The sequence below is a fragment of the Eurosta solidaginis genome, chromosome 5 (assembly GCF_040869045.1).
Source record: "Eurosta solidaginis isolate ZX-2024a chromosome 5, ASM4086904v1, whole genome shotgun sequence".
In the NCBI taxonomy this organism is placed as follows: domain Eukaryota; kingdom Metazoa; phylum Arthropoda; class Insecta; order Diptera; family Tephritidae; genus Eurosta; species Eurosta solidaginis.
The window spans coordinates 111964649-111981997 of NC_090323.1; the positions used below are offsets into that span (position 1 = coordinate 111964649).

The window sequence follows — 17349 nt, forward strand, 5'->3', positions numbered from 1 at the left end:
ACTTCGAAATATTTACCTTCGTTTTGCATAAAACAAATACTTGAGTCTTTTCTTATATCAGTAAAATTGTTTAAACAAAAGTAACATTTTTGTGCATGTGGTTTTTCGGTGTCAACTGTGCGCGCAAATTGCTTTTGAGTGAGGCATGATGCGACACATATGTACATACATATATACATAGCATTAGCTGCGTTATTTAACTTCGGGCGTAGGTTTATAGGTATGTATGAATGTATGCATGTACATTAGGGTGGTTACAAGGTATATGGTGAATTTTAATTTTTGGTCTATATTTCGGGGCACCCTCCTAGAATATGCCAATAGATCAGAAAATGATTATTGCAAAGTTTCAGGCCAATCCGATAATGTCAACACGTGCCTCATTGAGGTCAAAGATAGGAAAAACAGCGATTTTTCAGAAAAAATCTTAGTGTTTCGTCAGTAAAAGCGAAACCATTTATGCCAGGAACTTCAATCATATATCATTAGATAGGTAATTTTATTTGTATTTATTTTGATCTGAATAATATTTTTATAAAACGGTTATTTTTAGCAGTATTTAGCAGTTATCACATCAGGTCAGAGTGGATATCCCTAATTTTGAATTTCCATGCAAACGTCTATTGACATTACAATAATATAATACATTTAATTTAAACATATATTTATTACCTCAAACATATATTGTTACAAAGTTAAAAAGTTTTTTTACATTTCTGATTTACTTATGCATACATATACATTATATTTCGGACGAAAGTAATGATTTAGATATGGTAGCGTTGCAACGCGTTGGAAGAATCTGGAAAAAGATGCCTACACTCAGATACAACTTGTAATAGAAACTGCCGTTGTTCTTCGTCTTTTGTCAAGGATGAATTGAAATCTTGGATTAATTTTACTGCTCTCTCAGCTGTGTCATTAACAGGAAAATCTAAAATTGATTTCTTGTGGGCACCCTAATGCACATATTTTCTTTTCGTATCAGCTTGATAAATACATATTTATTCGTGTCGCCAAGCTAATGCAACTTAAATGGTTAAAAAGGCATACATCTCTAGAAAAATTTTTTTTTTGTAAAAAATGTTTAACATTTCTTTAAAATTCTTAAACAAAGTTCTATTTTTTGGTATGTTTGTATGCATATGCTAAAGTTTGTGCACTAAGGAGATTTAATTGTTCAATATATTTTTTATGCTAATTTGTACGAGTATGCTGATCGTAAAGACAAAAAACTGAGTATCCATTTTTAATATTTTTCTTAGCAACCCTAAATGTATTCTTTTAGAATAGCTACTTTTCACAAATTTTCTAATTTGTAAGTAATTTGTGAAAGCCGTGCTTACCTATATTGAATTATTTTAAAATCAAAAAAGTGTCATTTTTTGAAGAAAAATGAATCGCGTACATTTATCTTGCAAAGGGTTTTAGTGAATAGAATAGAATTAGTGTAAACATCTCTTTGCTGTGCATCTATAATACTTCTAAATCTAAAAGCGGCAAATTTCTATTAAGTTAAAAGTGTTGTGTGCTTGTGTCTTACTAAATATGCCTCCTATAAGAATGCGGACAAATTTAGGCAGAAGAACCCCCAAAATGCAACCAAATTAACTAAATATCTAATCATACCCAGGAACGCGAAGATCGCAATGTGCGTCGAAGAATTCGGAGAAGACAGACCAGGGAGTGCGACGTACGACTAATAATGGTGCAAGTTTGAATGGAGCCGCTTTTTGTTACGATATGTCAGTTGATTACAGTGCCTACAACTTTGTTGCTATTGGACCTATGAACTCAGTTTGCCAATATTGTAAGGCATTGAAATACAAAAATTAAGCCAATGGATTGTGTTGCGCAAATGGAAAGGTGAAATTGATACCATTGCTTCTACCTCCAGAGCCATTGTACTCATTGGTTTCAGGAATAGGAACAGATTCCCTACACTTTTTAAAGAATATCCAGCAATACAACGACTGCTTCCAAATGACATCATTTGGAGCAACAAAAGTAGTTCGGGAAAATTGCATGCCAACCTTTAGGATTTGTAATAGTAGGCGCCTTCTATTCTAAGCGAGCACGAAAAGAACACTCGCTTATTCATCGAATTACATTCAAAGCAACAACACTAACTCGCTTATTTTATCCAGTCCTCGCGAAGTCGGCTAATCAATAACCGAGTTGAGAGGTAGTGTTGAAAATAGAAAATATTGCTCTATTGTGAATGAAGTTTAAAATACACCAAGGAAATTTTTTGACATATAGAACTATCGCAGCCTACTTCACTCAAAAAGCGCAAAACAAAACAAAAGAATATAAATCTTTTGTTAAGCGTTTTAACTTTTTGTAAAAAAAGAATTACACTTCATTGCATATATATTTTATGCTGCATAATGCCACAACAGCCGGTCTATCCACCACAACCTGGTCCACCTGGTTATCCTCCACAACCTCAGCAGCCAGGTTATCCTCTACAACAACCAGGTGCACCAGGTGGTTACATGGGTCAAATCATGCACCAACACAACCTGGACAGGCGCCAATGCCCAGGCAGCCACCCATGCCGGGTCAACCCCCAATACCCAGACGTCCTGGTTATAAGGTATGCTAATACAACTAATATATTTCAAATATTGCTGATTATTGTTTTTCTATTATTTTCTTTAGCAACCACCTGCACCTGGTACTGGTATATATCAACAGCCGCAACAGTATGATGAAGCCCAACGCCATTTAGATCCCGATCAGATGCCAAATCCGATAAGCGTTATCTTTGAAAATCAAAAACGGTGCTGGTTGTGCTTTTATTACTAATCAACAGGGTTTATTACCACCACTGGTGACCACAAAATATGTGGTAGAAGATCAGGGTAACACATCGCCACGTTACGTTAGGTATTGATATTCGAAATTAATGTTTTGTTTGGCAATTACATTGATCTTTCTCGTTTGCAGGTCCTCTTTGTATTGCTTACTTGCAACAGCTGATTTATTAAAAACAACAGCTTTGCCCTTTACACTTACCATCTCACCAATGGCACGCACGGTTGAGGGTGAATATGAGCCACTCATGTCCAACATCAATGCCTCGCAATCAATTGTGGACGCTGTACGCACTACATTGGGTCCACGCAGTATGGACAAGCATATTGTTGATTGCAGTAGTAAGGCCACAATTTCAAATGATGGTGCAAACATTATGAAACTATTGGATATCCATCCCTAAAACTCTAGTCGACATCGCCAAATCTCAAAATGCTGATGTAAGTTTTTTGTTATATTAGAATGTGTAGAATAAAAATGTTTCTCTTATCAGGTCGGCGATGGCACCACTTCAATAGTACTTGAAGCAGGTGAAATCCTAAAACAAGTTAAGCCATATGTGGCGTGCATGCATTAAAGCTATACGTAAAGCATTACAATTATGCATGACCAAAATATGACATGGCTGTACATGTCGAAGCGCCAATCAAAGGAACAAAAACGTGCTTTATTGGAAAAATGCGCTGCCACAGCAATGTCCTCCAAACTTATTCATCAACAAAAAGATTTCTTTTCTAAAATAGTTGTGGACGCGGTACTTTTCTTAGATGGACCCAATGTCATACAAAAAATTTAAATCGCATTATTAAATATAGAATAGGATTTCAAGGCTGAGCGTGATAAATCTGAAGTACGTATTGATAATGTTCAAGAATGCTGAATGGCGCATTCTGTACAATAAACTAGCTAAGTAAGGCGCCATTGTTGTGTTATCTAAACTACCAATTGGTGATGTTGGTACACAGTATTTTTCAGGTTGTGATATGTTCTGTGCTGTTCGTGTACCAGAAAAAGATTTGGAACGTACAATGAAAGCTTGTGGTGGTGCTGTTATGACTACAGCTAATGATATTAATTCAAGGGTTTTGGGTCACTGTGATTACTTTGAAGAACGTCAAGTTGGTGGCGAACGCTTCAACATTTTCCAAGGTTTGATTTTGGGTTTGACATTGATTTTACTTTCATAGTTTATAATTATTTAAGGGTTGCGTTAATGCTAGAACATATACATTGATTTTACGTGGCGGTGCCGAACTGAGCTTCGTTACATGATGCTATATTGATTGTGCGGTGTACAATTAAACATTATTCTGTTGTTGCTGGTAAGTCAAAATACAAATTGAAAAAATGTCTAATCTTAGGGCCTCATTCTCTATTACGAAACGAACTTTCGTTGCGGATCAGAGACGAATCGCTAGTGTATTTGCACTATGTTAAACAATGGCAACTTATCACTTGACAATTACTTTTGCCTTCCTGTTAGTTAGAAACGTAAAGACCGAACAAAAATGATAGAGAATACCATTGCTAGACGAAATCGTTTGGAGGCGAATCGTTTGTCTGAGCTATCGTTCGCAATACAGAATGAAGCCTTTAAATTGTTAAGTAATATAATGAAAAGATTGTTTCCAACTCTCGAAGTAAAAAACTATTAAATTTGTGTCAGTGAAATGATAATTATTGCTTTTGGTTGTTAGTTTTGAGGCATCGTCTTTGAGTGTCTTCTGATCGTATATGCCGGTTCTTTTGCATTCTTTTACATGCATAAAGTGCCGTTGAAACCTTCCTCACCCTCTCCTCCACGTTGAGCTTCCATGACAGCTTACTGTCTGGGATGATTCCTAGATATTTTGTGCACGGTTTCTCCCGTAGGGTCGCCCCTCCTAACTTAGGGACTTTGTACCTCTTTGTAAACAAGACCATATGCAACGTCAACTGCGTAAACCGTAAGTTTTGCTGGTCCCTCGTATAATCCCCTGAGCAGTTGGTTAATGACCAGCGTCCACAGCAGAGGTGATAGCACCCCTCCCTGAGTGCCCCTGTCCTCTAATTTCGTGGCCGCGTGCAATCCCCATTGCGATGTAATCTTACTGCAGTTTAACATGCAGTCGATCCATCTGGGTATGGCTGGATTTACTTCAACGTAATTAAGACCACCCATAATCGCCCATTTAGAAACACTGTTGAAAGCCCCGGCAATGCTTAAGAAGACTTCTAGAGCATATTCCTTATATTCCAGGGCTTTTTATATGCTTATTACCACCCTATGCAATGCGGTGTCTACTCACTTGCCTTTGGTGTACGCCTGTTGTGTTGTGGAGAGCAGCTTTTCATCCACGTTGGACTTTATGTACACATCTATCAGCCTTTCAAAGGTTTTGAGCAGAAATGATGTTAAGCTATTGGGTCTATAATCTTTGGGATACACGTGACCGATCTTCCCCGCCTTTGGTAGGAAAGCTACACGACCAGTTCTCCAAGAGTGCGGTACATGATTCAGTTTATGCACCCATTGAATATTATTTTGAGCCATCCCACGACCGCCCTACTTGAAACTTGTAGCATGGCCGGACATATACCATCTGAGCCCGGCGATTTCACCACCATTACGAGGTCCTCAGTAATGTAATTAGGCAGCATATATGAATGCAGCTGTTTCCTTACCATTACTACAGCTCGCACCCGTCTTTCCGTTTGCGCATAGTAAACGCCAAATCCGCGCGCGCTAAGTCCAGAAACCTTTGCTTCCGATGAGTGCCACGGCTCCTGGATCAGCGCCACGTCAAACGAACCCTCCTAAAGGTTTAGGAGTTCGCTCGACGCCACTTTACTGTGTTGGAGGTTTATCTGTAGGACTCGCAGCACCAATGGGCTGCTTGTCCCCCTCCAGCACCTTCATCGTGACGTCGTCGTCCTCCTTTTGCCCTTTTGGTTTACAGTGTTCGAAGCCCCCATTCAGCCTCTTGTAACTGTTGTGCCGGGTGTTCCTATGTGCGACTCACAGCACGCTATCATCTTCACACCATTATACCATCTCCCCAATCAAAGGCTGGAAGGCGCTTACTTGGTTATCCCTGCATCATCTTAAGCATTAAGCTAATAAGCTCTCTTTCTACAGATCTCCACCTTTCACTAGTCATATGTACGAAAGGACTGCTACGATCAACCAGCGCCACAGTCAGTGACTGCTTTGCTACATCACTCATCTTCTCGATAAAAGCCGGCGTCTTAGTGTTAATTCCCTTTGGCACCTCCGAGAAAGCCGGAGTCTTAGCTTTAACTCCCTTTAGCACCTCCGAGAAAGTCGGAGTCTTAGCGTTATCTCCCTTGGGCTTATCTCCTACTTCCGTAGTTGGAACTTCCCTCTGACTCGCAGCCTTCGAGGCTATTGGGGCCCATCTGTCTTACAGCTTTGGGCCTACTTGTCTTGTCTATGCGACTGCCCTGCCTCTCGGCTCTGGGACTGGGTCCTTTCTGCCTCTTAAAGCAGGCTTGTCGCCTTCCGCCGAACGTTGCCTCTTCATTCTACCACTCGACGCCTCTTCCTCGTACCGGATGCAGAACCGAGGGTTTCTAGCAGCAATCCTTTTGAACTGCCTTCGACTTACAGTTCTTGGTCACCGACATCCCGCCGCCCTCCTATGAGGCGAAACGTCGTAGATGCCAGTCCTAAACAGCCCCGCCTCATAGTCGGGCGCTATGGAGATCGGCTAAGCCCTCACACCAACGACAAGGTGCCTACCCTAGTGAGGGAGAGATTGGGGAGATAGCTGTTTATTTTATTACAAAGCTCATCGATGTAGGAAACAATAACATAGGCGTAGAAGCAATAGTGACTCCTCCTGGTGGTAAAGGTAGCTATTGATATGAAGAAGTTAAACAGAAATTTGAATATGAGTTTTTTTTTAAGTTATTGCAAAAAAGCGTTGAGGATTTTTAATATCTTACGAGGTACCTTCGTACATGTTTCTAAGAATGAAGAATGAGACCTATTCAAACTTCGCTATACTTTGTACATAATTTATCCCATTTTAACACAATTATCATTTTTTAATTTTATTAAATTTTATAAAATGTTTCTTCCTCTACAGTGCAATTTGCTTATTAGATGGTAAAGATGGCTTCGCATTATCTCCGTCAGTAACTGTGACAAGGTGGCCACAGCGTGACTCGGAGCGTCTCTTCAATAGCTCTCTAGTGGTGATGGTGACAGCAGAGAAACCCAACTGTTTAAAAATGTTACACTTCAAAAAGAATCAAAATATCTGCCATTGCGTCTACGGCTGAAATACCCACAGTATATGAATGAATCGAACGCACCTAATTGTCTGCCTAATCGAAAATATTGCACCAAACCAACTGGGTCTGAATACTGAAACAGTACACATATTCAAAATCGATGAGAAGGCTGTGATGATGGTAAAGGGTGAGTTGTTGAATACCATACGAAAACCACTGTAACTCATCTATATTTTGCAATACAGCTAAAGCTTTACAAACAGCAAAAATTGCTAGCGCCAAGCAATTGGAAAGGCAGTGAAGCATTCATCACACTGTACGGATGGTGCAAAGTTAGAAACTGCTGTTGTAACTGCTGCCACCGACACAACGGTCATCTCTACTTCGCCGAGTAGCGGCTCGTCCGACTATCTATCGAAGACAGTATAATCATATCTTTTGCCAACACAGGTTAGCCATGTGCTTGCACAGGAAAATATTTCAATTGGAAAACAAAAACCAATTAAGATAGTTTATTTATTATTAAAGTACTTACTTTTCTTTATATCAACTGTATTAATTTAAGTTACAATTTCATGTGCATATATAATAAGGGATGGAATGATTGCTGTCGGAATTAGATTTGAAACCAATCAATACTCCTGCTAAGGGTTGCAGAATTATTGCTTGAATGATTAGATTTAGAACAATAATAAGTCTGACTCAATTACTAGTCGTACCTTTTTACGTTCACCAATTACGACAGCAATTGAATTCCACGACACCTTTGAATATGCTTGATCTGAAAAAAGAGAAAATCGAATCAAAATTTCTACTTAGCTTTAAGTTGTAGGCTTAAATTGATTCAAATAATCAAATTTTTTATTCGAAACCATGGAAACAACTCAAATTTTACATGAATATAACACACTTCTGAATTGTCCAAATATAAAGTTAGCTGCTGCAGCAATATAGCTCAAAGCAATTGATATATATTTATGTTATTATTAAAGTATTTACTTCTTTTTTATATTAAATGTATTAATTTAAGTTGCAATTTCATGTATATATGAGGCTCCAAGATGCAAAACCAGATGAATCCATGATATATAAAACTTAGAAAAGCAACGCCTACGTGGTGCATATACGTAATGACTACTGTGCTCCTGTATGGTGTTGCATACGTCGCAATCCATACGTTAGTTGTGAATGATACAAAATATCAATGCTACCACGTTGTACAAATATAAGACAACGGCGCTCTTCGCAATCCAACTGTATGCAATCTATATTAGTCGCATATGCGCATAGCTGGTGTATACCGTACTCACAATTATTAGCCTTTTCAAGCTCAGTTGTATTCGATTCCGATAAAGCTATAAGTAGGAAAATATACTCGTCATATATATAAAAAACTTTATTTTAATATAGCGTACCAAGTACCTACAACCAAAGCAAAGATAATTGTGGATACCGTGAAGATATGCAGCCATTGTCCTGTAGTTAACTCCATTTCGCCCTTTAATAAATGGTGCAAAAAGTTCAAATTATCCGCTGTTACTTGTTCAGATACGAGCGTATAACGTTCACTTTCTCACGAGCAGTTGAATATATTTCTATCATCAAATGTTATATCACAACGCTGTAAAAGTATGGGTACACTTCGACCTATATCTGGCACATCGCGATACATTTCTATTGTAAGTGCCTTTTCACTTGCTACGTAACGTATACAGCTAAATCCTACATTGGGTGCAGCAGCTATACAACGTACGCCACCTCCAGCATCATTTAGCCAGTCAACTGCATGTATTGATTTTACCGAACTAAAATAATAAACCTGACTGCTTCGCATAATAACAAAGATTTCATTTCTAGTATGAATATATCGTTCACAATTTCTCCCAATGGCAACGGCAAGCGCACCTTGATCAAATTGATTTTGAATACAAAATTAAGCAAATATTCATCATTCCACGTTACAAAAAGCGTCTTTCCAGCATCTGTACCATGATTGGTTAAGCCAAGCGGCTGGAATAATGTATCATCGTCAATAGACCACAGCAGCTTTTCGAATTCCTTGTTATCAGCATCTTCCCCAACAACCTCTACCTCATCTATATCCATTGCCACTATGGGTGGCCCCTGTGATGTGCTTTCACATTCTGCTATTACCAAACGTTGAGAATCACTCATTATTTACTAAAATTCGCCGTCTTCGCATATAAAATCATCCTCATTATCGGACATTACAGTAATATAAATAACAAAGAAAACGTCAATAATAAACAACAGATGATTTTGACAGCTGAAATGTTACCAGTGTTGTTAAATACATGCAGGGAAATTTTAACCGAGTTTGGCGTTCTTTTCGCACTCGCTTAGAATAGAACGCGGCTACTATATGCAGTTTATATATTTTTACAATACATTTATTCCCTTTACAGATACAAGGTCAAATATATCACAGAGCAGGTTCTTTGTTACCACTGGCAGATAGCGACTACAAGTTTTTGCAAATTTTTTTATGGGCAATTCTCCACACGAAATCAATATACCTTGTGCACATAACAATTCAGTGAAAAGGTTAATAGTTGGACAATTACAAAACTTATTTCAAGAACACTATCAATTAATTTTATTATTTAAAGGTGCAATGGATATGATGCATCTGATGATCACAAAATTGTTATCAGAGCAGATAAAACTCCTGTGGGCCAACATGTAGGACGTTTTAATGCTCCTACTATCGATGAACTCATTCAAAAGGTGTTTCCAAATGCTGCTCAAAATTACCTATTCTATGATTGGTGGAGCGAACGAGCTATACTGGCTGCCAAAAATACTGATGTAAATGAATTAAATTTCAAAATTCAGGATGACATTCCTGGCGAAATGAAGACATATAAATCAGTTGATACGACAACTAATGAAGATGATGTCGTGAACTATCGACCGGAATTTTTAAACCCTTTAGATTTGCCAGGATTGCCGCCTCACAATCTTCAATTAAAAGTTGGATCTGTAGTTATAATGTTGCGAAATATTAACCAACCGTGACTTTATAACGGCACACGGTTAGCGATAAAAAAATTACTGAATAACGTAATAGAAGCAGCCATATTGACAGGAAAGTATAAAGGAAAGGACGTTTTGATACCCCGCATCCCAATGATTCCTACTGACGTACCATTCGAATTTAAACGACTTCAGTTTCCAGTAAGGCTTGCTTTCGCTATGACTATAAACAAATCCCAGGGGCGGTTATTAAGTGTTTTTGGTATTAATCTAGAAAACCCATGTTTCTCGCATGGTCAATTGTATGTTGCCTGTTCCCGTGTTGGAAAACCATCTGCTCTGTTTGTTTACGCGCCAGGTAATCAAACAAAAAATACCGTGTACCATAAAGTACTACAATGAAAATGAGATTTAATTTACAGTCCTATTCTGTGCACTTGACAAATTCACCATTTTGCTTATTTGTCAAGTTTGACAATTTATCAAGTAATTGATATTCTATGTAAAAAATAAAAAGCTTTTTCGCTGACAAATTGTCAATAAGTCAAACGCTCTTGATAATTTAATTTATACGGATAAATTTAAATTAGAATTCTGTTATTGTGCGATCGAGAGAAAATGGAAGAACATTTATTACTTTTGCTATTATTGTGGGAAGATCCTCCTGGGGTTTTTGGGGGTAATTTCGGGATGGTGTTTGAGACTCCCTGGGGTCCTCCCGGGGTCATTTAAAGGTCGTTCTGTGATCTTTTTGGGGATTCCTTCGGGGTAATTTGGGGGACATTCCGGGATGGTTTTTGGGAAACCCCTCGAGGTAACTTGGGGGACATTTTGGGATGGTTTTGGGGACTCCATCGGGTCGTCCCGGCGTCATTAGTGTCTTTCCGGGATGTTTTTGGGGACTCCCTCGGGGTCATCTGGGGACATTCCGGGATGGTTTTGGGGACTCCATCGCGTTCTTCCGGGGTCATTTGGGGGACATTCTGGTAAAGTTTTGGGGACTCCATCGCGTCCTCCCGGGGTTATTTGGGGGGCATCCTGGGATGGTTTCGGGGACTCCAACGGGTCCTCCCGGAGTCATTTCGGGGACATTCTGGGATGGATTTGTGGACTCCATCGCGTCCTACCGGGGTTATTTGGGGGAAATTCTGGGATGGTTTTGGCGACTACCTCGGGGTAATTTCGGGGGCATTCCGGTATGGTTTTGGGGACTCCATCGGGTCGTCTCGGCGTCCTTTAGTGGGCGTTCCGGGATGTTTTAGGGGACTCCCTCGAGGTCATTCCGGGATCTTTTTGGGGACTCCCTCAGGGTAATTGGAGGGGGGGACATTCTGTGATGATTTTGGGGACTCCATCGGGTCGTCCCGGCGTCATTTAGTGTCGTTCCGGGATGTTTTTGGGGACTCCCTCGGGGTCATTCCGGGATCTTTTTGGGGACTCCCTCTGGGTAATTTGGGGTACATTCCGGGATGGTTTTGGGGACTCCCTCGGGGTAATTGGGGGGACATTCTGGGATGAAAAATAAAATAATATATAATAAGTACATAACATAATAAGAAATTTGAAATTGTAACTTTCACTGTGTTTTTTAGTGACTATTAAAGAAATTTAAATTTTTCATATAACATATTTGTTGACTTATTAACGTTCTCTTTTCTTTTTTTCTGATTAGCTAACCCAGTGTCCCGAATAGCAGATAATATATTAAAAAAAATTTAAGAATATAGCTGCATATATACAGATATATGCGGATTCAGGAATTAGAAAGGTAAATTAAAATATATTAAATATACCGAAAAACAAGTAAGGAAGTCTAAGTTCGGGTGAAACCGAACATTACATACCCAGCTGTACACTTGAAATGCTGTTGTTGTTTGTTTTGTGTGCTTAATAGTATTACAAGACTGCGCAATAATAAATATACATATGGTTCTATTCTGAACAAATTTTCGTTTAAAAGAAGCAAAAAGGTTACAGAGGCTAACACCAATGGCCTGGAGCGGGTAATAATGCAGTTTTCCTTCAGAAAAAAAAAAAAAAAAATATAACAGAAGAATAAACATAAACACACAATTGCCATTGTACTAAAAAGCGAAACTACAAAAAAAAAGAAGGCAGGGTTTGTAACGCCAGCCTTTTACCACACGGGCATAAACGAGATGCAACATGTGTCCATAGTAAACGCAGCAGTATTGTTGCAGGTGGCAGAAACAAAAGGCGCTAGCAGTACGACGTTTGCAGCAGCCACAATGTTGCAGAAGGCTTAGCAACATTATGGAAAATCCACGTATGATTTACATCTAAAGGCTAGTTAGTGTGAGTGTGTGGGTGTATGATTGTGTACGTGTGAATACGGGAAATCCGATAGGTATTTTTTAATGTACTTGTTAAAATTTTCCGTTTTTTACTTAACGTTCTATGCCCCAGCAGTAGGTATAAAAGGAAGTAAGACAAGGCAACGGGCCAAAGTTTCAATAAATCTGTGCAAGTGCGAAGTGTAGTGACACCAAAATACAGTGGTACAAAAAAAAACACAGTTTTTTTTAAAGTGAAATTTAAGTGCGCATATAAATTCACGTTAAAAGTGCGGGCGTAAAACAAGTAAAAGCGCAAAAATTACCCAGAGCAGCCCCATGAGCGTGAGGGGAATCCTCCCCAGGTATTGTCACGGCTATAGGCCCGATATAAAGGTAAGTGGTATCTGTGCCTTTCGTTGCTAGGTGTTTCCCTTGGCTTACGTACAGGGGCATGGCCTGTCCAGCCCCCAACGTTAAAGCAAGGCAAATGAAACCCGCAACTGCTTTAACCCTTGCTGCTAGACAGGCTTATGTCGATGCAAGCAACGGAAATCCACGCAGACAAAGAAAAAATAATAATAATTTGTTTGTGTGTGCCCGCGTATAGTAGAGGCGGATATACATTTATATAAACCTAATTAGGACCTTTTCTTTGTATTTGTTGTTTTAGTTCACATCCCATCCATGAGGAAGGAAGGGCCATCAACTCGCACAACACCAAACAACAACAACTGAACGACGCACTGGCATGACAATACCATAGAGCAAATACCTCATAGGAGGCACAACTTTTTTAAAGTCGGTGACGGCAACAACAAAAGCAACACCAGGTAATACGATACAGCCGTAGAGCAAATACCTCATAGGAGGCACAACTTTTTTTAAAGTCGGTGACGGCAACAATTACAACAACACTCATTTCGGCAGACCCGCATCAGGAAGCGGAAATTTTGAACTAGAGGCACCAACCCCGGGAGACGGTCCAGTCCAAAAATCACCGAAGGAAGCGGTTTATTTTATAAGTTTTTATTTTATATTTGTATATAATATTTTAAAGCTGTAAAGAAGGTTATTTTATACGTACGAAGATATAGGTTTTGGAAAGGTATAGGTAGCTGAGGGAGAAGGGGTGAAGAAAGGCACCTAGGCTTTTAGTTTTCTTGTAATTCATTTTTTTTTTGCTTTTTTTAAATATTGAAATTTTTCTTTCGATTTCGTTTTTCGATTTTTTTGTTGCGGACATATAGGTAAAAGGTGCGATGTAAATCCTTTTCAAGTGATTTTCACCTTGATTTTGGCTTTTTCTTGCACTCGCTGGAGTTAATTACTTCACGTCACCAACGATTTCGTAAGATTTTTTTTTTGCGTCTTTCTTTTTTTCATTTTCGCTATTTTTGGTGTTTACCCCTATTTTGTTGGGGGGTTTTCTTTCCCTTTGCTACTAGCCCATATACACATTATTTTAATTGCAATTTTTTGTGTGCTTTTTTGCCAAAGCACATGTTTTAGGTTTAACTATTTTTCGACCCATTTGTAGGGATCTTAGCCTTTATAATTGCTAGGGAATACTGTTTAGAAAAGAAAAACCAGAAACACCAAAAAAAAAAAAAAAAACACCAGAAACACATATTTGCTTACTAAACAAGAAATACCTTTGGCCCTTCCGATTTCGCGGCTTCAAGCCGCACATTAGCGATACACACCGCCCGTGTTTGGCCGCTCTATCTTTTTTTAATTTTTTTGGCAGTTTTTTTTATTAAACTTTTTTTATTCCGATTTTTTTTGTAAGACGACACGTTACTGCTATGTACATATAATTGCGACCACATGCTGTCAAGTCTCACAAGCTAATACCCCAAAGTTAATGATAGGTGATAGAGCGTAGTGATCACGCTCCCTTTATGTATGTATATTAGCATATGTGTTTTGAGTTACTTTTTTCAGCAACAGGTGCTCAAGAGCGACGGTACTGGAGCGACGGAGTGACCAGGTGAGTGCAAATACAAAACATAAAAACACATATGCGCTTATGTATGCACATAGATTAGGCTAGGCGCTCCTAATTCTATGAATTTTGAATGATTAGCAGCGAGAGCAAGAAAATAGATGTATGTGCATGCATTGTAGCTGAGAAAAAAAAAGTATTATACAAACATACATAAACATAAGCTCACCAGAAAAGCGATCTCGTTGAGCTTATTTCCCTTTCTTCTTATACATTTTATTTCTTTCACAAAACAAGTTTTTTTTTCTTTTCTCTTTCCGCAATTTCATATGAATTTTGTGGTAGGTCAGTAATCCTCCACATATAAAAGTTTTCAATTTTGCGTTAGCGTTAAGCTAAGAGAGATAGTATCTTTTAGATTCGTTAGGTTTGCTTGTGCAAACGAAAACATTAAGATGGGGCGATATATAGATGATAATAAGGATATAAAGTAAATTTTTGTGTGTTAGTTAGGTTATAATTAAACTATACGAAGACTAGGTGAAAGAAGTCATACTTTAAGACACATTTTAGTATTAACATTTTTTTGTTGGGTTTTAAAACACATAATAAATTGAAGACTTGTAATTAAGTAGACTATGAGAGACACAGTTAGATTGGATTATTATAGTTTAATCTTTTGCTGAGTTCGAGTTCTGGGACTTTTTTTTAATAAATTCCTATTTGTGAATATCTATTCTGGAGATTTAATCATAGTGATAGGATTACTTAGACTAGAACATACCTAGGTTTAAGAGAATTGTTTGTAAATAAACACCTGAAGAATGTATCCTTGAACTACGTGATCTTCATTGAAATTCAGGGCTGAGGTAAAAATAATTTTGGTGTGTGGTTTGCCTTGGGGCGCGATACGGTAGGTGAAGGATAACACGGGGGAGAAATGGCTGAGTGACATATAAAGATTTAGACGGATGTCAGGTTTGGGGCCGCTGTAAGGAAATAGGAGTCAGCACAGCTCCCATGGTTCAGCGCAAGTTGTGCTGAAGAGGGAGGGAAGACTCCACCTGACAGGACAGGCCTTCATCTTTTCCCCCTTTTAACTCTGCCCCTCACGTATGTTTCCATCCTTTTCAGTTCTTTCTCCTTCCTTTCCTATACATATGCAGGTATGAACCCTTTTTGTTCATGTGGCTGTTGGTGAGGTCGACGAGCTAGCCTAGGCCCGCAAGCACACCTGCTTGCCGCCGCTCCTCACCACCCAAACAGTCAGCCACGTAACAATGGCGCCCAACGTAATAGCCCAATCTTCGTGATTTATTTCCCACATTTTTCTTTATTACTTTAAGCTTTGCCTTTCTAAATTCTCTAAGTATGAATCTGACTTTTTTGATCTTTTAAGTTCCCTACATAAATATCGCAGTAATCATTTCACTTACTTCTGATCATTTACCTTTCACTAATATTTGCTATTTCTTTACTTCTTCGATCCCTCACCATTTTTATCATTACCTTTCATTTCCTTCTCTTGACTTTTGACAGTTACCGTCTTGATGACAACGCCGCTGAGGCCCGTCTTGGCGACTAGTCATGAAGACCATGACAAACTTAATGGAATTAGCAAGATATTCAGGTCAGGGTTCCTTAGTCTGACTTCAGCAGTTGAATTAAGTGGTACCTGACGTGGAATTTAGCTAGGAAGAGGAGTTTACGTGATATAGGGAACTGGTCAGGCTACCTTACTGGCAATCCGGCATTACTGGTAGGTAAGGTTTGAAATCAAAGTTGCCACTACAGGAGCAAGGGAGTGCGGCATCCACACCTGAAATCAGTTAAGGGCGTGTAGTGTTACGCTCCCACGGACGACACTGGGACTGACGTAAGACAGAACGGAAGATACGGACACCATCAGCCTCCTTCGATAGCTTTCGCCGAACCTTCGCCAAGGCAACGCCACACACCAAAGCAAATAACAAGTAATTGCATCTAGGAAAATATTTGGATATATTATTTTTAACTTCAGTTGAAAATCTAGAAGGATATAATTTTTAACGTTTTTTTTTTACCGTTTATACAAAGATATTATCTTTAGATATATATTTTATAATTTTTATTGTTTTGCAATATTTCTATATGTTTTTTTTTGAGAGCAGGGTTCGAAAAGTTTTTTTGAATATAAACCTAGTGCTAGAGAGATTATCCATTCTGGCTGTATAGCGTACCCCTACTTGAATTATCTCTTGTATGAGGCTATTTCTAATATACCCTATACGATTTTTCTTTATATTTATGTGAATTTATTTTTTCTACGATCAAGAAACACGTCCACGCCAGAAGTGACCAACGTTAGGCAAGAGCACGATGAGCGAAACAGCGCAGCGGATAGGACCCAGGGCGAAAACATTTCGCATTCTGGTGAAATCAGACTCTGGAAGAAAGTCGATCTTGAAAAGTGGCATATTAAGTTCGACAGTTCTAGTAAAGGTATGAGTGTAGAAAGCTTCATTTTTCGCGTAGAAAAAATGCGTGAACAGCATGCAATCACGTATAAGCAGTTGTTCACGGATTTTCCCTGCTTGGTAACCGGCGATGCCTTAATTGGCAGGTACTCGAAGACCATGTAGGAAACCCCGACTTTGGTTATCCTGAACTAAAAGCCGAACTGCTATGCCACTTTAAGACCGCTGAGACAGACTATGAGATAATACGCGAAATAATGGAGCGAAAACAACAAAATAACGAAAATTTTGACGAATTTTACGGAGAGATTCATAATTTAACATTTCGTCTGAGGAAGCGCATAAGTGAAAAGGAACTTATTGGCATTGTCCGGGGAAACCTGAAACCATATCTAGCTAACCTAACATTTGCATCCAAAATAGAAACGATTGCTGAGTTGAAGGCAGAATGCAAAAGGGCAGAAAAGCTAATCAGAGAAAACCAGAGCAGATCCAAAGAGGTCAGCGAAATAGGCTTTGAGGAGAGTGGGGTTATAGGGAGAAGCGTCGAGGCAATTAATAAAACCCAATATGGGAAAGTACCAGTACCAACACA

The 17349-nt window shown here is 38.8% G+C and overlaps 1 protein-coding gene and 2 long non-coding RNA genes across 3 annotated transcripts in view; 2 read left to right on the plus strand and 1 right to left on the minus strand.

Moving 5' to 3' along the window:
• The window catches only part of Pxn (Peroxidasin), a 1464583-nt gene that overhangs the window by 261932 nt on the left and 1185302 nt on the right, over positions 1–17349 (minus strand). The gene's annotated exons all lie outside the window — the stretch shown is intronic.
• LOC137252296 (uncharacterized) lies at positions 2323–3210 on the plus strand. The gene is made up of 3 exons (XR_010953503.1): positions 2323–2599; positions 2665–2892; positions 2953–3210. It is a non-coding gene; the product is annotated as an uncharacterized lncRNA (long non-coding RNA).
• Positions 3479–4142, plus strand: LOC137252295 (uncharacterized). Its single transcript, XR_010953502.1, has 3 exons — positions 3479–3730; positions 3786–3969; positions 4024–4142. It is a non-coding gene; the product is annotated as an uncharacterized lncRNA (long non-coding RNA).